The sequence below is a fragment of the Oncorhynchus kisutch genome, linkage group LG4 (assembly GCF_002021735.2).
Source record: "Oncorhynchus kisutch isolate 150728-3 linkage group LG4, Okis_V2, whole genome shotgun sequence".
Taxonomy (NCBI): Eukaryota; Metazoa; Chordata; class Actinopteri; order Salmoniformes; family Salmonidae; genus Oncorhynchus; species Oncorhynchus kisutch.
Window position 1 is genome coordinate 52,853,634 of NC_034177.2, and position 25,629 is coordinate 52,879,262.

General features: G+C 41.1%; 1 protein-coding gene across 4 annotated transcripts in view; it reads right to left on the minus strand.

Annotated features, from left to right (window-relative positions):
• LOC109889690 (PHD finger protein 21A-like) overlaps positions 1–25,629 on the minus strand; it is a 111,089-nt gene that overhangs the window by 55,659 nt on the left and 29,801 nt on the right. The gene's annotated exons all lie outside the window — the stretch shown is intronic.

Consider the following 25,629-nt stretch of genomic DNA (forward strand, 5'->3'; position numbering starts at 1 on the left):
ACAGCATATGATTAATGAATTACAGTGCTACAGTGCTAGTGTCTCTAGCGGTGTCTCCTAACCAGCCTCTGGCCCCCAGTTGGCCCGAAGGTTATCCTAAGAGTGGGTGAGGTGGCGATGATGGAACTGGCTTCCTCTCTCACATCAAAACATACCTGCAGACGAGAGACAGATGGATAGAGAGAGCATTATTAAGCTTTGTTTGTTTTTTTCCTAACACGGTCAGTCATCATAAAATACAAATATATCAAGATAGCTAGCTAATATGAAGTTTCGTAGCTGGTCAAATGTAATTAACTTAGCTAGCTATCTATACAGTGTGTAAACTAGATAGCTATGTTAGCAGCTCAATTGGGTTAAAATGCACTGTAGCTAGTTACTGTAGCTAATAATGCATTGTTTCTACAACCTTGAATAGGTTCTCCCAGCCATGTGGATGATTGAAAACAGGGCAGCAAAGTATGTCTGTTACCAGAACGGTTTAGAGCATATTACTATTGCCTGTGAATAACCAGACCTTCATACAAACTTGCTATGCTGTATTCTTGACGCACAACTGAATGTGCTGCCATATCCTGCCAGCAAGCCCACAAGCGAGCCACTCAGGCAGACAATGAAACGTGGAAGAGGGCGAGGAATGAAATGGGAGTAACAATCCAGGCTATTTAACAAGTGGAAAGGGGGAAAAGTATCATTATTATTATTAACATTAACCCTGCATTATAATTATATAAAAGCCCCTTAGATATTTAGTGTTTCGACAGCTAGAGGCATTTTGTTTTCCCCAAGCGTACTGTAGCAGGCTGTGAATTGCAAACAATGTTTCTAGGCTATTCAACCTTTACTAAAGAATTGTCTAATGTCATGAGTAATGTGAGTAATGTGCTAATGTCATGAGTAATGTGCTGTTATTTAAAGAGCATATTGCATTTAGAAGCAATAGGATTTGAAGCAAAAGCATACAACTATTTTAGCACCATTTCGAGCTGCTCTGAGACAAGCATGGGGACTGGTCTTGATAAATCAATGTGATTTTTATTTTCACTGAATCTCCGTTTGGGTATTGGTTAGACTGGAATTAAAAAATTAGGGTGCCGAAATGCTCTTAGTGTAACCTTTATTTGACTAGACAAGTAAGTTAAGAACAAATTCTTATTTACAAGGACAGCATACTCCTTCCTCCCCGTCGGGGAATTGAACCTCAGTCTCCCACGTATCCGCATTCTTTAGAACAGCCATTATTGAAGGTACATGAGGTCACCGAGAGAGTCTGGACATGGACTGCTCTCCTTTATGTAAGGAATTAGACACTTTCCCCATGTTTATTACAGTATGTATTGTAGGCTATGTTTTCTTGTCAGACTGCACAGTCCACTAATAAACAAATGCAGGTGGCTTATATCTTCAAAATGCTTGAAATGCTTTATTATCCAAATGTAAAAGCATATACTGTACAGTAATGTATTTCTTCATCAGCTTCTGTTAATAAAAGAATGATAAAAAAATACTCTTTAAAACTGCAGATGTTGATTTAGTTATGGATCCATAACGAATTACTATGGGAATAAATATCACTGAATTACAGAATTATTGGAACAAAATTGTCTAATGAATGCAAACACATTGTTGCTTACTGGAAAACTATTTCAAACACACGTAGGCACATTGTACAGCATCATTATGGCTATTAGCAGGGCTATATTTTGGCCCTTAATTCAGATTACAATTGCTCACTGTCGTTTTTTTGGAAACAAAATAATCTCCAAAATATATACGTGTATAGCCTTCCCGCTGTGGGCGTCTATTTCAGCACCGTTTCTCGCTGCTCTGAGACAAGCATGGAGAAACTAAAATGTTGACTGAATATAAGAAAGTGATCTCTGCTAAATAATCAAGTTAGGTTTCTCTAGAAATAAATAATTCTAAATAACAAACTGGCTTTATTTACAAATTAGTGAGAATGTCTCACCACATGTTCAAGAATTGCCTCTCGTTCCCTCTAGGTTAAATACAATTTAAATCTCCAAAATATCATTTTTCAACAAAGCAATTATTATTATTATTAATTTAGAATTAGATAAAAGCCCCTTAGATATACTCAGATGTTCTCACAGATCCTAAAGGAAATTACCCCTTAGATATAAATTTATTATTGGCAGAGAATCACATCACTGCATTTTTTTTTTTTAGATACTCATTTCGCCTATGGTAGGCCTACAGGGTAACACTACAATTAGGGTGAGGAAATGTTATGCCGCTTAGAAATTAATTTAGAATCCTCCAATCCTCTTATGTTGTCGCCTACTCCCGAGCGCAATATTTTCCAATCCATCCTAATGGAAACCCTGAGGGTTTCGTTTAAAAAAATTCTCGGAATACAAACGCCATAATATTAATCAAATTAATTAAGCCAAATTTCTTAAAATCAATCCCATGTACTATGTTATTACAAAAAAGGTTTTAAATTCCCTAGCAATGCCAATATGGCAGACTATCAAATGCTTCTCAAAGATGCCCTCTGGTGGTCAACCTAGCACTAAATTGCATTCATGTAAAAAACATCTGACAATTAAATAATGTGCCATAGAAACACAACTTTTAAAGGAGGAACCACTGTAGTTCGCTCCACTACACCCCGTTGATGATAATGGGTGCCTGTTAGGCCCACCTTCCCCTGTAGTCCACGATCAGCTCCTTTGTCTTACTCACATTGAGGGAGAGGTTGTAGTCCTGGCACCACAATGCCAGGTCTCTGACCTCCTCCCTATAGGCTGTCTCATCGTTGTCGGTAATCAGGCCTACTACTGTTGTGTCATCAGCAAACTTAATGAATCCCCACACCCCATTGGAGTTGTGTTTGGCCATGCAGTCGTGGGTGAACAGGGAGTACAGGAGGGGACTAAGCATGCACCCCTGAGGGGACCCAGTGTTAAGGATCAACGTGGCAGATGTGTTGTAGTCTACCCTTGTCAGGAAGTCCAGGATCCAGTTGCAGAAGGAGGTGTTTAGTCCAAGGGTCCTGAGCTTAGTGATGAGCTTTGTGGGTACTATGGTGATGAATGCTGAGCTGAAGTCAATGAACATGGGGCGGCAGGTAGCCTAGTGGTTAGAGCGTTGGACTAGCAACCGAAAGGTTGCAAGATCAAATCCCCCAGCTGACAAGGTAAAAGTATGTCGTTCTGCCACTGAGAAAGGCAGTTAACCCACTGTTCCTAGGCCGTCATTGAACATAAGAGTTTGTTCTTAACTGACTTGCCTAGGTAAATAAATAAAAAACAGCATCCTCCCATAGGTGTTTTGTCCAGGTGGAAAAGGGCAGTGTGGAGTGCGATTGCGACACCTGTGGAGGTCTAGGGTGTCCGGGATGATGCTGTTGATGTGAGTCATTACCAGCACTTCATGGCTACCGATGTGAGTGCTACGGGGAGGTAATCATTTCAGCAGGTTACCTTCGCTTCCTTGGGCACAGGGACTATGGTGGTCTGCTTGAAACAAGCATGCTGCGAAAGGGCCCAAACCCATTTCCATGGCTGTCCCATTCACTGAGACATGCCAGGGGAACCCAGGTATTTCACATAAATACATTCACGATTTCTTGCTCAAAACGGGCGGCGATTCATGTGCAAAGTATATGTTAACTGCTGTGGTATGATGTGCGTTTTTGATGTTTGGAAAAGTGTGGTGCTAAGTGAGTGACAAAGGAAATCGGTGCATATCCCAGAACCAATGTGTGTCTGTGAGCAAGGTTTGTGAGAGAGAGCTTTCAATTTTGTGCAGATGAGGGATATACATTTTAAAATGAACTATACATCTAATTTATTTATTGTCCCTATGATGAGGGAATGTTCCACAACCCTATACCCTAGACACGCACTGTACAGCCAAAACAGAAAGATAAATGCGGTCAGAGACCTACTGAGCCTGCCTGGCAAGGTTGGTCCTACAAAGCCAAAGCCCCTTGATGGGAGAGCATAATATACAAGGAAATTCTCAAAGCTGCTAATGAGAACCTTGACGACCTTGTACCAAGCCGGTGGGGATGCGGATGGGGTGCCTCCACCAAGGAAGTGGCGGTGCTGGCAACACTAGCTGGGAGTGGTCATACTATTGTGGCCCTGGTGGCACCAAATAATCAAAGGTCTGACTGCACAGAGATGTTTGGGGAAATGGTCACAAACGGGGGACCAGCGTCTGTGTTTCAGGGGAGCGGGGGTGGATCTGATCTCCATCACCTTGGACTTGACCATGGCAAATTTTTTCACATTTTTGCTCAATCTTGCATGCTTTCTCAAACAGCTGTAACTGTATATTCATTCATAAAGCAGGTCCTTTCCTGAGTTAGGCTCTGGGATGTAACAACCTTTGAGCATCTGAGTTTATGGTTGAAAATGGGGGAAAGGGGTTGAGTGTGTGTGTATTGTGGGTTGATTTGTGATGTACAACAACATCTCTGAATGTGCATATTTCCCAGTGATCAGATTCACATCCAAATGTTGGGGAACTTATATGATTGAATATGAAACTATTTGTGAAAAGATTAAATGTGATTTTAGCCTTATAAATGAGAAAATTGTTTTTCATGTAAAGTCTTAACTAGCCATCGACCACACCTGCGTGAGCACAGACATTATGTCGGTGTCATGGAACGCCCGCTTTTCGCAAAAAAAAACAAGGTCCTGGAGTGCATTAGACCAGACAGCGTGAAGGGTTGGCTACATGGCTGAGAAATGGTTTAACACTAGAGACCAAGCAGGCAGACAATGTCATGAATGGTTAAGAAATCTACAAAACTAAAGTACAGAGAACGTGGGTCCCCACAATGAAATGGCTACCACTCTATAGGCCAGCGAGACCAACAGGGTGAGCTGAAAGGTATGGAATGGCTAGACACTCTGAAACTTTCTTGAGTGAAGAAAATTAAGACTACACAGGAACATTCAGTCTGCAGCTGTTTAAGTACAATGCTCAAAAAAATTAAGGGAACACTAAAATAACACATCCTAGATCTGAATGAATGAAATATTCTTATTAAATACTTATTTCTTTACATAGTTGAATGTGCTGACAACAAAATCACACAAAAATTAATCAATGGAAATCAAATTTATCAACCCATGGAGGTCTGGATTTGGAGTTAAAGTTAAATTAAAGTGGAAAACCACACTACAGGCTGATCCAACTTTGATGTAATGTCCTTAAAACAAGTCAAAATGAGGCTCGGTAGTGTGTGTGGCCTCCACGTGCCTGTATGACCTCCCTACAACGCCTGGGCATGCTCCTGATGAGGTGGCGGATGGTCTCATGAGGGATCTCCTCCCAGACCTGGACTAAAGCATCTGCCAACTCCTGGACAGTCTGTGGTGCAACGTGGCGTTGGTGGATGGAGCGAGACATAATGTCCCAGATGTGTTCAATTGGATTCAGGTCTGGGGAACGGGCGGGCCAGTCCATAGCATCAATGCCTTCCTCTTGTAGGAACTGCTGACACACTCCAGCCACATGAGATCTAGCATTGTCTTGCATTAGGAGGAACCCAGGGCCAACCGCACCAGCATATGGTCTCACAAGGGGTCTGAGGATCTCATCTCGGTACCTAATGGTAGTCAGGCTACCTCTGGCGAGCACATGGAGGGCTGTGCGGCCCCCCAAAGAAATGCCACCCCACACCATGACTGACCCACCGCCAAACCAGTCATGCTGGATGTTGCAGGCAGCAGAACGTTCTCCACGGCGTCTCCAGACTCTGTCACGTCTGTTACGTGCTCAGTGTGAACCTGCTTTCATCTGTGAAGAGCACAGGGCGCCAGTGGCGAATTTCCCAATCTTGGTGTTCTCTGGCAAATGCCAAACGTCCTGCACGGTGTTGGGCTGTTAAGCACAACCCCCACCTGTGGACATCGGGCCCTCATACCACCCTCATGGAATCTGTTTCTGCCCGTTTGAGCAGACACATGCACATTTGTGGCCTGCTGGAGGTCATTTTGCAGGGCTCTGGCAGTGCTCCTCCTTGCACAAAGGCGGAGGTAGCAGTCCTGCTGCTGGGTTGTTGCCCTCCTACGGCCTCCTCCACGTCTCCTGATGTACTGGCCTGTCTCCTGGTAGCGCCTCCATGCTCTGGACACTACGCTGACAGACACAGCAAACCTTCTTGCCACAGCTCGCATTGATGTCCCATCCTGGATGAGCTGCACTACCTGAGCCACTTGTGTGGGTTGTAGACTCCGTCTCATGCTACCACTAGAGTGAAAGCACCGCTAGCATTCAAAAGTGACCAAAACATCAGCCAGGAAGCGTAGGAACTGAGAAGTGGTCTGTGGTCACCACCTGCAGAACCACTCTTTTATTGGGGGTGTCTTGCTAATTGCCTATAATTTCCACCTGTTGTCTATTCCATTTGCACAACAGCATGTGAAATTTATTGTCAATTAGTGTAATTAGCTTCCTAAGTGGACAGTTTGATTTCACAGAAGTGTGATTGACTTGGAGTTATTGTGTTGTTTAAGTGTTCCCTTTATTTTTTTGAGCAGTGTATAACAAATGATCAATCCTACAAGCAATACAAGACTATTATTATGGTGGGAGATTATAATACTGTTTTAAATTCCTCAATGGACAGCAAAGGAAATCATGAATGTCATGGATATATTGGAACTAATAGATATATGGAGGCTTAAATATCCTGACCTAGTGAGACATACATGGCGGAGGCTCAATCAAGCTAGTCATCTTGACTTCTTTCTTATGTCATTCTCGTTGGCACCAAAAGTTTTTTTTTAAGTGTTGAAAGTAGGGCTGGACAATATGGACTAAAAGTAATATCTACATTTATTTTCAAAGGTTTGGACGATTCATGATATATATCTCGATTAGAGGTTGACCGATTATGGTTGATTAATTAGGGCCGATTTCAAGTTTTCATAACAATCGGTAATTTACAACCATTTTGGATGCTGATTATGGCCAATTACATTGCAATCCATGAGGAAACTGCATGGCAGGCTGACCACCTGTTACACGGGTGCAGCGTCATAAGGACCGTGGCTCCTTGCAGCCATGGTAAGTTGCTAGCTAGCATTAAACTTATCTTATAAAAATAAAAAAAAATCAACCTTCACATAATCAATAGTTAACCTAGTAATATCATCAACCATGTGTAACTAGCTTGTTCTGTGTTGCATATAATCAATGCGGTGCCTGTTAATTTATCAACGAGTCACAGCCTACTTAAACTTCGCCAAACGGGTGATTTAAACAAAAGCACATTCACGAAAACAATCACATTCGTTGCACAAATGTACCTAACCATAAACATCAATGCCTTTCTTAAAATCAATACACAGAAGTATTTTTTTTTTTTTACCTGCTAATTTTGTTCAAATAAATGCATGTTAGCAGGCAATATTAACTAGGGAAATTGTGTCACTTCTCAGTGCAAGCAGAGTCAGGGTATATGCAACAGTTTGGGCCGCCTGGCTCGTTGCGAACTGTGTTTCTTCCTGACAAAGACCGTAATTAATTTGCCAGAATTTTACATAATTATGACATAACATTGAAGGTTGTGCAATGTAACAGCAATATTTAGACTTAGGGTTGCCACCAGTTCGATAAAATACGGAACAATTCTGTATTTCAGTGAAAGAATAAACATTTTGTTTTCGAAATGATCGTTTCTGAATTTGACCATATTAATGACCAAAGGCTCGTATTTGTGTGTGTTTATTACAATTAAGTCTATGATTTGACATTTGATAGAGCAGTCTGACTGAGCGGTGTGGGGCAACAGCAGGCTCGTAAGCATTCATTCAAACAGCACTTTACCGCGTTTGCGAGCCGGTCTTAGCGATGCTTGATGCACAGCGCTGTTTATGACTTCAAGCAAACCGAGATATGGCTGGCAATACTAAAGTGCCTTTAAGAACATACAATAGTCGAAGGTATATGAAATACAAATGGTAGAGAGAAATAGTCGACGCGTCATAATTCCTATAATAACTACAACCTAAAACTTCTTAACTGGGAATATTGAAGAACTGGAAGTATTGAACCACCAGCTTTCATATGTTCTCATGTTCTGAGCAAGGAACTTAAACGTTAGCTTTTTTGCATGGCACATATTGAACTTTTACTTTCTTTTCAACACTGTTTTTGTATTATTTAAACCAAATTGAACATGTTTCATTATTTATTTGAGACTAAATAGATTTTATTGATGTATTATATTAAGTTAAAATAAAAGGGTTCATTGTTCATTCAGGTTAGTTGTAATTGTCATTATTACAAATATATATACATAGAAATCGGCCGATAAATCTGTATTGGCTTTTTATGGTCCTCCAATAATAGGTATCGATATTGAAAAATCATAATCGGTCGACCTCTAATGTCGATTTCTTGTTTTTCTCTAAACAAATTTTTAAAAGGCCAAGACATAATTCTTAATTTAATTTTCTTGATTAAAATGTAAAAAAATACAAGGCCTCAAAGCCTATTTGTGCAACACAAATGAACAACACACCCCCACACATCTATTCTATTGCTTAGCAATGTTTGACCACTAGCTATTTGAATATGTAATTTATATAATAATTTAGATTTAAAATGTATTAGTTAATTTGTTATTATTAAAACAGCCTGTGGTTGTTTGCTATTCGATTGGCAGAATGACACAACTACTAACACATTAGCCTACAGCTGGCCTGAACATAACTTTTTTGAATGCACTTTAATTATCCAATGTCACACTTACCGATGGCGAGGTGAAGCCTGTGCCCAAAGCACTCCAGGCGGGTCCAGTTGTTCAAGCACAATGCTTTTATCATGTTGCCTCTGATGTCAGTTGTCATGCACACCTGTCAGTATTCGCTCATCTTCCACGATGCCAGAGAGTCTTTGAGACCCTGGGCTATTACTTCACCCGTATGATCATCGGGGAAGTAAGATGTTTGGAGGCAGACATTTTGCAATTTCTAGTCTTCATTTATGTAGTGGACTGTCAAACTTAGTTATGGCTCTGACGTTCTGCTCAACCATAGATTGGATGTGGTGGAAAAATAAGAAACACTAGCCAGCTTCTGGCTTTTGAAAAGGATACGGCTATGGTAGTATGTCTTTTAGCAGACGTTTTGGGAATCGGGTGACTGGAATCGGCATTGCCGTAGTCTCACGCATTCCTCCCATTCCACCGCGTGTTTCAGTTGCATGTGATGGAAGGGGTTGGTTGTGCTGTTGCTTTTCGTAGCAATTGTCTTTAGACACATTTTGCACAGGACATTCGTTTGCTGAACAGCAGACCTCTTAAACCTGAACCACTTCCATATCACTAAAAAACATTGCTGCCCTTTTTGGGGTTGATTTCATCCTCACGAGAGGCTGAGTTGGCTTCCTCGCTTTCCACTTTGGTAGAACTCTTACTACCGCTACACTTCTCCTGCGTGGTTACGATTTGTGAAAGGCTGTCTATAGGGTTGTGATTGGTGGGTAACCTCTGTGCATGTGTTGTCAAGCAATTGGGACATGATTGGACATTGGGCTGACAGAAAAGACAGTGAGATGCTGCATTTGTAAATCGTCACAACCTTATAACAGAACCTCAATTCTTGCAATACAGGCATTTTCCATATCGCGCAAAACATATACTCGATTATATAAAAAAAAACTCAATATATCGCCCAGCTCTAATTGAAAGGGGATAGAAAGTGGTCGGACCATCAGATAATTGGCATATACATTACTCTTACTGAATTTCACGTGGGTGAGGATATTGGAAATTTAATAAAAGCCTATGTTAAGTTTCCGACTTAACATAGGTACAGCAAATCCGCTTATTGTATGGGACACTTATAAATGTGCATTTAGAGGTCATGGAATTCAGTACTCATCTCAAAAACAAAAGCAAGTTAGGTCAAAGGAGTCCATACTTACAAAGGAAGATCTAACAGAACAGATTGATAGCAATAAAAACTGTACCATAGAGGCTCAGAGTAAGTTAGAAGAAAAACAAAAAGAAATGGAGGGACTCAGTCAACAAAGATCAAGTGTAATATATTATAATAATAAAGCAAACTGGATGGAATATGTGGAAAATGCAACAAACAATTATTTTCTCTTCAACATAGAAATGTACCAAAAATAATTGACTGAAACTTGTTAAATGACGGGGTCACCTATGATTCACCAAATTATATTTTGAAAGAGGAAGTAAAAGTACTTTAAGCATATGTTTTCAGTCTCCTCAATCTCCTCTAAACAAAGCTAAATGTACGGATTTTTTTCATATTAATAATGTACAATTAACAGCCTTATAGAAAGACTCATGTGAAGGTGAAATTACAGAGGAGGAACTTCTTGATGCAATTAAAGCCTTTACATCTGGGAAAACTGGATGGCATACCAGACCAAACCTTTTATGATATACTTAGATGACCGTTATTAGCATGTTTTAACCACTCCTATGTAAAATGGTAGATTAGACACTCAACAAGAAGGTCTGATTTCATTATTACTGAAACAGGATACAAGTGGGAAATATAAAGACCCAGTCCATAAAGAAAATGGAGGCCCCTTACACTTTAGTGTTGTGATGCAAAAATTCTAGCAAAATGTATAGCACATAGAAATTAAAAAGTATTGTCAGACATTATTCATTCTAATCAGACAGGTTTTTTACATGGACGATGCCATCGAGATTATATAAGGCAAGTACAGGAAACAATTGAACACTATGAAAAATCTGGGAAACCAGGCCTGCTATTCATAGCGGATTTAAAAAGGCGTTTGATAAAGTACGACTGGAGTTCATATGTAAATGCCCGGAACATTTCAATTTTGGAGAATCTATTAAAAAATGGGTTCAAATAAAGTATAGTAACCCTAGGTGTAAAATAGTAAAAACAAGGATGTCCACTATTGACAGATCTATTTATTATGGCCCCTGAAATGTTAACTATTAAAATCAGATCCAACAATAATATCAAGGGATTAGAAATACAAGGCTTAAGAACAAAGGTGTCATTGTACGCTGATGACTCATGTTTTCTTTTAAATCCACAACTTAGATCCCTCCACAGCCTCATAGAGGATCTAGATCATTTTCTAACCTCTCTGGATTACAACCAAATGATAATAAGTGTACTATATTAAGTATTGGATCACAAAAAAAAAATACTACTTTGACTTTACCGTGTAGTTTACCAATGAAATTGTCTGATGGTGATGTGGTATACATATCCCGAAATAAATAAATGATCTCACTCCAATACAATTAACTCTTTAGTCATATCCCAGTTAACCTATTTGCTTATGGTCTTGCCTACACCTAGCGAGCTGTTTTTTAATTATATGAGAAAAAAAATATTAAATTTTTTTTGGAACGGGCAAGCAAGACAAAATTAAACAGGCCTATTTATATAATTAATATGAATTTGGAGGGCAGAAATGATTTAAAAAATGAAAGCATTAAGACCTCTCACTAAAGGCTTCAGTCAAACAAAAGTTATACTTAAATCCAAATGGGTTCTCTAGTAAATTTGTAAAAATATCTCACCCTATGTTCAAGAAAGGCCTTTTTCACTTTCTTCAGATTACAACCTCTCACCTTCAGTTATTTGAAAAGGAAACCATCTCTCAAATATCGCTATTTTAAAACAAGCCATAGAAAGTTGGTTGCAATTTCAATTTAATTCACCAGAAAAAAACAGAACAAATATGGTTAAACTCAAATATATGAATTGAAAATTAATAAAAAATGTAAAACAGGTATAATCTTAAATGATACAACATGACTGGTGGAGTTATGACATACATGCAGCTAACTAAAACATATGGAAATGTCTGCTCTACCCAAAATAACAAATAAACTAATTGCGGCATTACCGCAAAAATGGAAGAGGAAAGTGGAAGGGGCAAAAAGTAAGGAACTTGTCTGTCGGCCCTAGATTTTTGACGTACCGATGTCATGGTACATGGTTTAAGAACTGATACGCAAGACGACCCCGGACACAAAACTTATATACAAAACTCAATTAAAATACGGAATTCTTGCAAACAACAGAAGATTTTGCTGCGAAGAGGCACAAACATTATATCATTTGTTTCGGTATTGTCCATATGTAGCTTGTTTTTGGTCACAGGTTCAGGTATGGCTGAAGAATTGCAATATTTACCTGGAGCTAACCCTGCAGATAGCACTAATGGGTGATCTGAAAAGTCATAGTCAATAGATAAATAATATAATACTTTTAGCAAAGAAAAATATTTTCAATTTACAATCTGCAGAAACAATGAGAATGGAAAGGTTCAGAGCTTCTGTGAAACATCACAGCACAGTTGAAAAAAATGGCAAATAGAAATCCAATATGGACGGTGTTAAGAGATAGATGGGAGGGGTTGAATGAACCTGAAGGTTGGGACTAATAACAACAAGATAACTAATGTGTGGATAGAGGAAGGACAAGAGTTAAAAACAAACAAAATAAAACTATTGTAAAATAGACTGTCCATAAAACGCATATAGTATATATAAGCTGGAAATAAAGGCCTAAGCGTTGTTGTTCACTAGTTTGCTCCAATTGGGGGAGGGTAGGTAGGGTAATAAGGGAAATATATATATATAAAGAAATGTCCTCTCACTGTCACCTGTGTTAATTTTCAGCTAATTTTAAACATAAGTTTCAACAACCTGAACAAGTTCCACAGATATTTGACTAACATAAATAGAATGATGTGTCCCTGAACATGATATGTCACCCCCCGATCCAACCGGTCCCAGACGTGCTTAATGGGATTGAGATCCGGGCTCTTCACTGGCCATGGCAACACTAACATTCCTGTCTTGCAGGAAATCATGAACAGAACGAGCAGTATGGCTGGTGATATTGTCATGCTGGAGGGTCATGTCAGGATGAGCCTGCAGGAAGGGTACCACATGAAGGAGGAGGATGTCTTCCCTGTAACGCACAGTGTTGAGATTGCCTGAAATGACAACAAGTTCAGTCCAATGATGCTGTGACACACCACCCCAGACCATGACGGACCCTCCACCTCCAAATCGATCCCGCTCCAGAGTACAGGCCTCGGTGTAACACTCATTCCTTTGACGACAAACGCAAATCCGACTATCACCCCTGGTGAGACAAAACGGCGACTCGTCAGTGAAGTCCAATTTTTGCCAGTCCTGTCTGGTCTAGCAACGGTGGGTTTGTGCCAATAGGCAACATTATTGCCGATGATGTCTGGTGAGGACCTGCCCTACAACAGGCCTACAAGCCCTCAGTCCAGCCTCTGTCAGCCTATTGCGGACAGTCTGAGCACTGATGGAGGGATTGTGCATTCCTGGTGTAACTCGGGCACTTGTTGTTGCAATCCTGTACCTGTCCAGCAGATGTGATGTTCGGATGTACCGATCCTGTGCAAGTGTTGTTACACGTGGTCTGCCACTGTGAGGAGGATCAGCTGTCCGTCCTGTCTCCCTGTCTTAGGCATCTCACAGTACAAACATTGCAATTTATTGCCTTGGTCACATCTGCAGTCCTCATGCCTCCTCGCAGCATGCCTCAGGCACGTTCACACAGATGGGCATCTTTCTTTTGGTATTTTTCAGAGTCAGTAGAAAGGCCTCTTTTAGCGTCCTAAGTTTTCATAACTGTGACCTTAATTGCCTACCATCTGTAAGCGGTTAGTGTCTTAACGACTGTTCCACAGGTGCATGTTCGTTAATTGTGTATGTTTCATTGAACAAGCATGAGAAACGTTTTTTAAACTCTTTACAATGAAGTTCTGTGAAGTTATTTTGATTTTTACAAATTATCTTTTAAAAACAGGGTCCTGAAAAAGGGTTTATACACACACATGTACAGTTGAAGTCATAAGTTTCCATACACAGCCAAATACATTTAAACTCAGTTTTCCACAATTCCTGACATTTAATCCTATTAAAAATGTTGGCTTAGGTCAGGTAGGATGCCCACATTACTTTATTATTCTGACAATGAAATGTCAGAATAATAGTAGAGAGAATGATTTATTTCAGTTTGTATATCTTTCATCACATTCCCAGTGGGGTCAAAAGTTTACATACACTCAATTAGTATTTGGTAGCATTGCCTTTAAATAATTTACTTGGGTCAAACATTTCAGGTAGGCTTCCACAAGCTTCCCACAATAAGTTGGGTGAATTTTGGCCCATTCCTCTTCACAGAGCAGGTGTAACTGACTCAGGTTTGTAGGCCTCCTTGCTCGCAAACTTTTTCAGGTCTGTACACAAATGTTCTATAGGATTGAGGTCAGGGCTTTGTGATGGCCACTCCAATACCTTGACTTTGTTGTCCTTAAGCCATTTTGCCACAACTTTGGAAGTATGCTTAGTGTCATTGTCCATTTGGAAGACCCATTTGCAACCAACTTTAGCTTCCTGGCTAATGTTTTGAGACGTTGCTTCAATATATCCACAACATTTTCCTCCCTCACGATGCCATTTATTTTGTGAAGTGCACAAGTCCCTCCTGCAGCAAAGCACCCCCGTGCTTCGCAGTTGGGATGGTGTCTTCGGCTTGCAAGCATCCCCCTTTTTCCTCCAAACATAACGATGGTCATTATGGCCAAACAGTTCTATTTTTCTTCCATCAGACCAGAGGACATTTCTCCAAAAAGTATGATCTTTGTCCCCGTTTGCAGTTGCAAATCGTAGTCTGGCATTCTTATGGCGGTTTTGGAGCAGTGGCTTCTTCCTTGCTGAGCGGCCTTTCAGGTTATGTCGATATAGGACTCGTTTTACTGTGGATATAGATAATTTTGTACCGGTTTCCTCCAACATCTTCACATGGTCCTTTGCTGTTGTTCTGGGATTGATTTGCACTTTTCACATCAAAGTACATTAATCTCTGATTTCCTGGTGTTTTTACAGTTATGTCCAACAATGAAAATTCAACAATAACATTTGTATTATTATTTTTTGCTCAGAAAACTGGCAGGCCACCAGTTGGGGAACCCTGGTCATAATGCTTGATGGAAATTACTGGAAAGAATTCATTACAACAACAGACTAATCTATAAGTCTTTGCTAGGTAAAGCTCCACCTCATCTCAGCTCACTGATCACGCTCCAGCAGATATATCTCACTGGTCATCCCCAAAGCAACACCTCCTTTGGCCACCTTTCCTTCCAGTTCTCTGCTGCCAATGACTGGAACGAATTGCTTATATGTCCCTCACTAAATTTGAACATCAGCTAACTGAGCAGCTAACCGATCGCTGCAGCTGTACATAGCCCATCTGTAAATAGCCCATCCAATCTACCTACCTCATCCCCATATTGTTTTTATTTACTTTTCTGCTCTTTTGCACACCTATCACTCCAGTGTTAATTCTCAATTGAATGTGCCAGTTCGTGCAAGACTGCGCAAATGTCCGCATACGTGCAGAAAAAAAAAATGGGGAAAGGCTCTCCCCGAAAAGGGGTATTTGACCGGCTCAGTAAAGCCTCAAACATAAATTGTCCGCAACACTGAAATGGGCTACTTCAATGTGAATTATTGAGGAGGCAGAACACACCTCAATTCAAACGGTTAGAAAATACAACTTATTAGAACATTTTAAACTGATAAATTGAAACATAGCCTACAGATAATTAGCACGCAGCGAGTGTTAACAGTGAGTGCATTCTGACATGACGTGCATAAAACAACTCACGCTGGGGCGACCGTTAAGAGATATTTGGAACTCGCGTATGAAAAAGTTAAGAAAAATTAAATGAAACGTCTTGGCAAGGAAAAAATTATTTAGCATAAAATGTGGGTTGAGACACTTCTGTAGCTGTCACAACTAGCCTTAAAATAATGCAATATGTCACAAAAGGTGTAAATATGTGTTATGAAGGTGTTATGACCATATTATGACAAGTTAGGTCAGCTGTTAGTACATGGCCATGACCATGTCATAACGTGTTATGACGCTAGATGTCAAGTAAAATGTTACTGAAAAGTGGAATGCTCCTTGTGGTTTAGCAGGGCACATCTGAAAAAAGGGGAAATTCAGCAAATCCCTCTTCTGCCTTTCATGCTTCAAGTCTATTGGCAGTTCTTTATGAGACCGTTTCAGAGAGACATGGCTAGGTGTTCTTGCCAAAAAAGCCAATTTTCATGTTAATCAAGATTGCTTTTTTTCCTTGGCCACTGTTTAAATCAGACGGTTTACTGTGTTCGTCCTTTTAACAGGACCTGGCATGGGGCAGCCCTAAATACTGTTAATCAACAACTGCAAACAAGACAGCCCTTCTAGGGAAATCTGGGGGAAGAGAATCTCTGGTTGGATGAGTGATTACAGGACGAGCCCATTTCAGACACTTGAGCTCCTAGTAACCTTTGTTAGACCCATCCAGGGGAGGGAGCCGGCCAGGAGGGCTCAGCTGGATGCAGAGGGAGGGAAGCTCTTATCTGCAGGGATAAAATCCAGCACATAGTCCATATAGCACAAATAGGCCTACTACAGCCTGGCTACTTCAAGACATCGCCCATCTCCGACACCAAAATACCCAATATACAGAGTCATAACCAGCCCATAGCCAGCTAAGTCATTATACATGCTTCCTGTCTTGGAGTCAAATTGTTTATTCTAAGCAAATCAAGTCTATAAGTAACAGTTAAAGTTTCATATAACGTTTGTTCTTCCATTATGCTCTAGAGGTAAAAACCTGAAACGCACACTAGCCCTGTTGGACTGGACTCCGCCAAGTGTCCAAGTGTGTGTGTGCGAGTGTGAGTGTGGGCTCATTGCCTGAGAGGTGACGGGAATATCAGTGGGACGCCTATCGACCGCAATAAATCAAAATACACCTGAGTGCTCTAGTAACACAACAGGTCAGCATGCGCAGACACAAACATGCAGACTCCGTTCCAGAGACATGTGTCTGTTGCTTAGCAACACTGCAGCACAGGTGTAAACTGTAAAGTCTTTCCTCAGTGAGACAGAAGAAGAGTTGTGCTGGTGAGGTATGCCTACTAAATTTGTAAGCTGAGATAATTATCACCTACCACCCACAAGCGGAGAAAATGGCCACAGCCATCTATAAGAATACCAAAGACACCGACATCTACAACGTGTAACAGACATGTCACCGGTTGGCTGTTCTAGCATGACTTAAATGTTAAATGCAGCTGTTTTGATCTCAATATCAAATCATTTCTGGGTAACAATTAAGCACCTTACTGTGAAATGGTCAAAAATAAATACAAATAGCTTCTTAGCAAAGAGCCATTTCTAAAACAAGAATTTAGCTAGGACTGTCTGGGAGTGGTCTGAGTTTGGAGGTGGAAACTAGCCGTTATTGGAAGAGAGGTTTGAAACTCTGTTTCTTATTGGTCTATTAACTAATTGACCGCCTGGTGATGTCACCGGACAGGCCAAAACACCATCCCAGCAAAACAGGTTGAAATTTCAGGTGATCTATTCAAACAGCTTTTACTCTAAAATTGCATTATCATTTTCACAATATCACAGTATTATTCCAACCTCAGTGTGGAAATATATATAACACACAGGATTTCACATTTGACTGCACTGGGCCTTTTAAGACTTGTAGAATGTGCAGGGCTCTTCCTTCACTGAATGGCCACTCCCACGTCCTAGAAAATAAACAGTGTCCTGAAGCCACTCCTGCTATGTCTTGGCTGTGTGCTTCGGTTTGTTGTCCTGTTGAAAGGGGATTCTTTCGCTCTAGTCTGAGGTCCTGAGCGCTCTAGATTAGGTTTTCATCAAGGAGCTCTATGTACTTTCCGCCATTCATCTTTCCCTCGATCCTGACGAGTCTCCCAGTCCCTGTTGTTAAAATACAAACTAACAGCATGACGCTGCCACCACCGTGCTTCACCGTAGGCCTGGTGCCAGGTTTCCTCCAGACATGATGTTTGGCATTCATAGAGTTCAATATTGGTTTTATCAGACCAGAGAATCTTGTTTATCATGGTCTAAGAGTCCTTTAGATGCCTTTCGTCAAACTCGAAGCAGGCTGTCATGCCTTTTACTGAGGCGTGGCTTCCTTCTGACCACTCTACCATAAAGTTCTGCAGAGATGGATGTCCTTCTCCCATCTCCACAGGGGAGCTCTGTCAGAGTGACCATAGGATTCTTGGTCACCTCCCTGACCAAGGCCATTCTCCCCCGATTGCTTAGTTTGCCCGGGTGGCCTGGAAGATTCTTGGTGATTCCAAACTATTTCCATTTAAGAATGGAGGCCGCTGTGTTGTTGGGGACCTTCAATGCTGCGGACATTTTTGGCATCCTGGCACAGATCTGTGCCTCGACACAATCCTTTCTCGGAGCTCTACAGACAATTCCTTCGACTTCATAGCTTGGTTTTTGCTCTGACATGCACTGTCAACTGTGGGTCCTTATATAGACAGGTGTGTGTCTTTCTAAATCATGTCCAATCAACTGAATTGACCCAAGGTGGAATCCAATCAAGTTGTTGAAACATCTCAAGATTGATCAATGGAAAACAGGATGCACCTGGCCTTTATTACGAGTCTCATAGCAAAGGGTCTGAATAATTATGTAAATTGTTTTGACATTTGCAAACTGTCTAAAAACCTGTTTTCACTTTGTCATTATGGGGTATCTTGTGTAGATTGCTGAGGAATTTTATTTATCTAAAAACATATTTTTTTTTAAAGGTGGGAATGTTACAAAATCTGGAAAGTCAAGGCATCTGAATATCCCGAAAGCACTGTCTATATAAAGAACCAGCCAAAAGTTTGTTAACACCTACTCATTCAAGAGTTATTTGTTAAAAAAATTTCTACAGTGTAGAAAAATAGTGAATACATCAAAACTATGAAATAACACATATGGAATCATGTAGTTACCAAAAAAAAGTGTTACACAAATCTAAGTGGCCACCCTTTGCCTTGATGATAGCTTTGCACACTTGGCATTCTCTCAATCAGCTTCACCTGGAATGCCTGAAGGAGTTCCCTTGAAGGAGTACCCACATAAGCTGAGCACTTGTTAGCTGCTTTCCTTCACTCTAAGGTCCAACTCATCTCTATTGGATTGATGATGATTGTGGAGGCCAGGTCATCTGATGCAGGACTCATCACTCTCCTTCTTGGTCAAATAGGCCTTACACAGCATGGAGGTGTGTTGGGTTATTGTCCTGTTGAAAAGCAAATGATAGTGGGACTAAGCACAAACCAGATGGGATGGCGTGTCGCTGCAGAATGATGTGGTAGCGAAGCTGGTTAATTGTGCCTTGAATTCTAAATAAATCAGTGTCACCAGCAAAACACCCCACACCATCACACCTCCTCCTCCATGCTTCACGGTGGGAAGCACACATGCGGAGATCATCCATTCATCTACTCTGCGTCTCACAAAGACACGGGAGATGGAACCAAAAACCTCAAATTTGGACTCAGACCAAAAGGACAGATATCCACCCGTCTAATGTCAATTGCTCGTGTTTCTTGGCCCAAGCAAGTCTCTTCTTATTGGTTTTCTTTAGTAGTGGTTTCTTTGCTGCAATTCAAACATGAAGGCCTAATTCACACAGTCTCCTCTGAACAGTTGATGTTGAGATGTGTCGGTTACTTGAACTCTGTGAAGCATTTATTTGGGCTGAAACTTTGTGGCTGGAAACGAATGAACTTATCCTCTGCCGCAGAGGTAACTCTGGGTCTTCCTTTCCGGTGGCGGTCCTCAAGAGAGCCAGTTTCATTATAGCGCCTGATGGATTATGTGACTGAAAATGTTCTTTATGTCTTAAAGAAATGGTGGACTGTCGTTTCTCTTTGCTTATTTGAGCTGTTCTTGCCATAATGTGGACTTGATTTTTCACCAAATAGGGCCATCTTCTACCACCCCTACCTTGTCACAACACAACTGATTGGCTAACGCGCATTAAGGAAGGAAATTACACAAATAAACTTTTAACAAGGCACACATATCAATTGAAGTGCATTCCAGGTGACTACCTCATGAAGCAGGTTGAGAGAATGCCAAGAGTGTGCAAAGCTGTCATCAAGGCAAAGGGTGGCTACTTTGAAGAATCTCAAATATATTTATTTGTCACTTTTTTGGTAACTACATCATTCTATATCTGTTATCTATTTCATAGTTTGATGTCTACATGGTATAAAATAGTAAAAAAATAAAGAAAACCCTTGAATGATGATTAGGTGTGTCCAAACTTTTGACTGGTACAGAAATACACACTGCTCAAAAAAATATAGGGAACACTTAAAACAACACAATGTAACTCCAAGTCAATCACACTTCTGTGAAATCAAACTGTCCACTTAGGAAGCAACACTGATTGACAATACATTTCACATGCTGTTGTGCAAATGGAATAGACAACAGGTGGAAATTCTAGGCAATTACCAAGACACCACCAAAAAAGGGGTGGTTCTGCTGGTGGTGACCACAGAACACTTCTCAGTTCCTATGCTTCCTGGCTGATGTTTTGGTCACTTTTGAATTCTGCCGGTGCTTTCACTCTAGTGGTAGCATGAGACTGAGTCTACAACCCACACAAGTGGCTCAGGTAGTGCAGTTCATCCAGGATGGCACATCAATGCGAGCTGTGGCAAGAAGGTTTGCTGTGTCTGTCAGCGTAGTGTCCAGAGCATGGAGGCGCTACCAGGAGACAGGCCAGTACATCAGGAGACGTGGAGGAGGCCGTAGGAGGGCAACAACCCAGCAGCAGGACCGCTACCTCCGCCTTTGTGCAAGGAGGAGCAGGAGGAGCACTGCCAGAGCCCTGCAAAATGACCTCCAGCAGGCCACAAATGTGCATGTGTCTGCTCAAACGGTCAGAAACAGACTCCATGAGGGTGGTATGAGGGCCCGACGTCCACAGGTGGGGGTTGTGCTTACAGCCCAACACCGTGCAGGAAGTTTGGCATTTGCCAGAGAACACCAAGACTGGCAAATTCGCCATTGGCTCCCTGTGCTCTTCACAGATGAAAGCAGGTTCACACTGAGCACGTGACAGACGTGACAGAGTCTGGAGACGCCGTGGAGAACGTTCTGCTGCCTGCAACATCCGGCATGACCGGTTTGGCGGTGGGTCAGTCATGGTGTGGGGTGGCATTTCTTTGGGGGGCCGCACAGCCCTCCATGTGCTCGCCAGAGGTAGCCTGACTTTCATTAGGTACCGAGATGAGATCCTCAGACCCCTTGTGAGACCATATGCTGGTGCGGTTGGCCCTGGGTTCCTCCTAATGCAAGACAATGCTAGACCTCATGTGGCTGGAGTGTGTCAGCAGTTCCTGCAAGAGGAAGGCATTGATGCTATGGACTGGCTAGCCCGTTCCCCAGATCTGAATCCAATTGAGCACATCTGGGACATCATGTCTCGCTCCATCCACCAATGCCACGTTGCACCACAGACTGTTCAGGAGTTGGCGGATGCTTTAGTCCAGGTCTGGGAGGAGATGCCTCAGGAGACCATCCGCCACCTCATCAGGAGCATGCCCAGGCGTTGTAGGGAGGTCATACAGGCACGTGGAGGCCACACACACTACCGAGCCTCATTTTGACTTGTTTTAAGGACATTACATCAAAGTTGGATCTGCCTGTAGTGTGGTTTTCCACTTTAATTTAACTTTAACTCCAAATCCAGACCTCCATGGGTTGATAAATTTGATTTCCATTTATCCTTTTTGTGTGAATTTGTTGTCAGCACATTCAACTATGTAAAGAAATAAGTATTTAATAAGAATATTTCATTCATTCAGATATAGGATGTGTTATTTTAGTGTTCTCTTTATTTTTCTGAGCAGTGTATATACAGTTGAGGTTTGAAGTTTATACATACACTTAGATTGGAGTCATTGAAACTCGTTTTTCAACAACTCCACAAATTTCTTGACAACGAACTTTAGTTTTGACAAGTCGGTTAGGACATCTACTTTGTGCATGACAAGTAATTTTTCCAACAATTGCTTACAGAGTATTTCACTTATAATTCACTGATCACTATTCCAGTGGGTCAGAAGTTTACATACACTAAGTTGACAGCTTGGAAAATTTCTGAAAATGTCATGAAGCTTCTGATATGCTAATTGTCTTCATTTGAGTCAATTGGAGGTGTACCTGTGGATTCATTTCAAGGCTTACCTTCAAACTCAGTGCCTCTTTGCTTGAAGTCATGGGAAAAATCAAAAGAAATCAGCCAAGCACTCAAAAAAAAAAAAAAAAAAAAAAACTTGTAGACCTCCACAAGTCTGGTTCATCCTTGGGAGCAATTTCCAAACGCCTGAAGGTACCACGTTCATCTGTACAAACAATAGTACGCAAGTATAAACACCATGGGACCACGTAGCCATCATACTGCTCAGGAAGGAGACTCATTCTGTCTCCTAGAGATGAACGTACTTTGGTGCGAAAAGTGCAAATCAATCCCAGAAAAACAGCAAAGGACCATGTGATGATGCTGGAGGAAACAGGTACAAAATGATCTATATCCACAGTAAAACGAGTCCTTTAAATCAACAGAACCTGAAAGGCCACTCCGCAAGGAAGAAGCCACTGCTCCAAAACCGCCATGAAAAAGCCAGACTACGGTTTGCAACTGCACATGGGGACAAAGATTGTACTTTTTGGAGAAATGTCTGCTGGTCTGATGAAAGAAAAATGGAACTGTTTGGCCATAATGACCAGCATTATGTTTGGAGGAACAAGGGGGATTCTTGCAAGCCGAAGAACACCATCCCAACCGTGAAGCACGAGGTTGGCAGCATCATGTTGTGGGGGTGTTTTGCTGCAGGAGGGACTGGTGCACGTCACAGAATAAATGACATCATGAGAAAGGAAAATGTGGATATATTGAAGCAACATCACAAGACATCAGTCAGGAAGTTGAAGCTTGGTCGCAAATGGTCTTCCAAATGGACAATGACCCCAAGCATACTTCCAAAGTTGTGGCAAAATGGCTTAAGGACAACAAAGTCAAGGTATTGGAGTGGCCATCACAAAGCCCTGACCTCAATCCATTAGAACATTTGTGGGCAGAACATTTGTGGGCAGAACTGAAAAAGCATGTGCAAGCAAGGAGGCCTACAAACCTGACTCAGTTACACCAGCTCTGTCAGGAGGAATGGGCCAAAATTCACCCAACTTATTGTGGGAAGCTTGTGGAAGGCTACCCGAAACGTTTGACCTAAGTTAAACAATTTAAAGGCAATAGACTCAATTAGTATTTGATAGCATGTAAACTTTTGACACATTGGGAATGTGATGAAAGATAACTTAAATAAATCGTTCTCTCTATTAAAAATCAGGATATTTTCTGCCTGCAGGTTGTAATGTTTTTATTTGTTGGCTTTAAATGTAAGCTTATTTTTTTTTATAGATGGCAATAAGTTATTTTAGGTTTGAATAATTTTCATTTAGATTTGGATCTAATTTTGATTAAACACGACAATGATTTTGAGATACGAAGACGTCATTACAAATTAAACTGTTCCATGAAAATGTGCATATGAAAACCATAACTTTCACGCAGATCAGTGGAAATGGTAAGATAAATTGGCATTCCACATGAGAAAAAGTTGCAGACTACTCGTGTAGCTTATTACCAGCAACTTCAGGAGTGTAACGTTAGAAAGCCAGCAGGAGAAGGATGATTGGGTCAGGTTAAGGATTTTTTTCTTCTAGTTATCTTGATCTCTGGCTCCCTCTTTTGAGTCATGTGCGTCTTATTTCATCACACAGTGCGCTTAAACCCTCAGACAAGCTCAATGCATATAGTTGATTTTTTAAAAAGGTGTGTCAGTGTAACGGATGTGAAATGGTTAGCTAGTTAGCGGTGGTGCGCGCTAATAGCGTTTCAATCGGTGACGTCACTTGCTCTGAGACCTTGAAGTAGTGGTTCCCCTTGCTCTGCAAGAGCAGCGGCTTTTGTGGAGTGATGGGTAACGATGCTTCGAGGGTGACTGTTGACGTGTGCAGAGCGTCCCTGGTTCGCGCCCAGGTCAGGGCGAGGGGACACACGTAAAGTCTATACTGTTACATATACATAAGGAAAAATACATCTTAGACTAGTCAAAAGAACAGACAACTTTCGGTCGACCAAGATCCAATTTTTTGGACAGCCCAACACTAAACACATTTTTTTCACCTTTATTTAACTAGGCAAGTCAGTTGAAGAACAAATTCTTATTTAAAATGATGGCCTACCCCAGCAAAACCTGGACGACGCTGGGCCAATTGTGCGCCACCCTATGGGACACGGCCGGATGTGATACAGCCTGGATCGTAAAAGCGATACTTTGTGATTTTGGCAATTAGGCCATTTACAGTGGCAAGAAAAAGTATGTAAACCCTTTGGTCATAAAATTTGATCTTCATCTAGGTCACAACAATAGACAGTCTGCTTAAACTAACAACACAAACAATTATACGCTTTCATGTCTTTATTAATCACACCGTGTAAACACTTCCAGTGCAGGGTAGGAAAAGTATATGTGAACTCTTGGATATAATAACTGGTTGATCCTCCTTTGGCAGCAATAACCTCAAGCAAACGTTTTCTGTAGTTGCAGATCAGACCTGCACAACAGTCAGGAGGAATTTTTTGACCATTCCTCTTTACAAAACTGTTTCAGTTCAGCAATATTCTTAGGATGTCTGGGGTGAACGGCTCTCGAGGTCATGCCACAGCATTTCCTCCACACATAGTATTGTGTGTTCCTTCCAAAAAAGTCAACTTTAGTTTAATCCGTCCACAGAATATTTTGCCAGTAGGGCTGTGGAAAATTCAGGTGGACTTTTGAAAACTTCAGAATTTGGGAGAGCAGTGGCTTCTTCTGTGGTGTCTTCCCATGAACACCATTCTTGTTTAGTGTTTTACGAATCGTAAACGTTAGCATGTTCCAGATATTTCTTTAAGTCTTTAGCTGACACTCTGCTTAACCTCATTGAGCTTTGTCATACTTTTGTAACCCTTCCAAGCTTTATGCAAGTCAACAATTCTTAATCTTAGGTCTTCCGAGATCTCCTTTGTTTGAGGCATGGTAGCAAACTCAGATGTGTTTTTTAATAGGGCAAGGCAGCTCTAACCAACACCTCCAATCTCATTGATTAGACTCCAGGTTAGCTGATGCCAATTAGCTTTTGGAGAACTCCTTAGCCTAGGGATTCACATACTTTTTCCAACTTACACTGTGAATGTTTAAATGTCTATATTGAATACAATAAATGTGTCCCATTATAAGCACACTAGGTTAGAACAAATTTGATGACCAATTTATGCAGAAATCCAAGTAATTCCAAAGGGTTCATACAGTGGCAAGAAAAAGTATCTACTACCCCAGTCAGAACTCATGGATACCATGTTTATGTCTCTGTGTCCAGTATGAAGGACATTATAGGTAATATTGCAAGCCAATGCTAACTAGTGCAATGGCTGGAAGTCTATGGGTATCGGATCCTTCATACTGGACAGAGAGACATAAAACTGGGATCTACAAGTTCATCTGACTCTGGGGAAGTAGATCCCAAAGTATACCTTTAACTAAAAGAGCCACCACTCTATATATTGAATATATTCCATGTTCTTTGAATTGTTCCAGAGATCAGTCAGTGTGTCACAAACCACATTGATTAGTCAGCTCCCTTGACAGAATGGAGAAAGCAG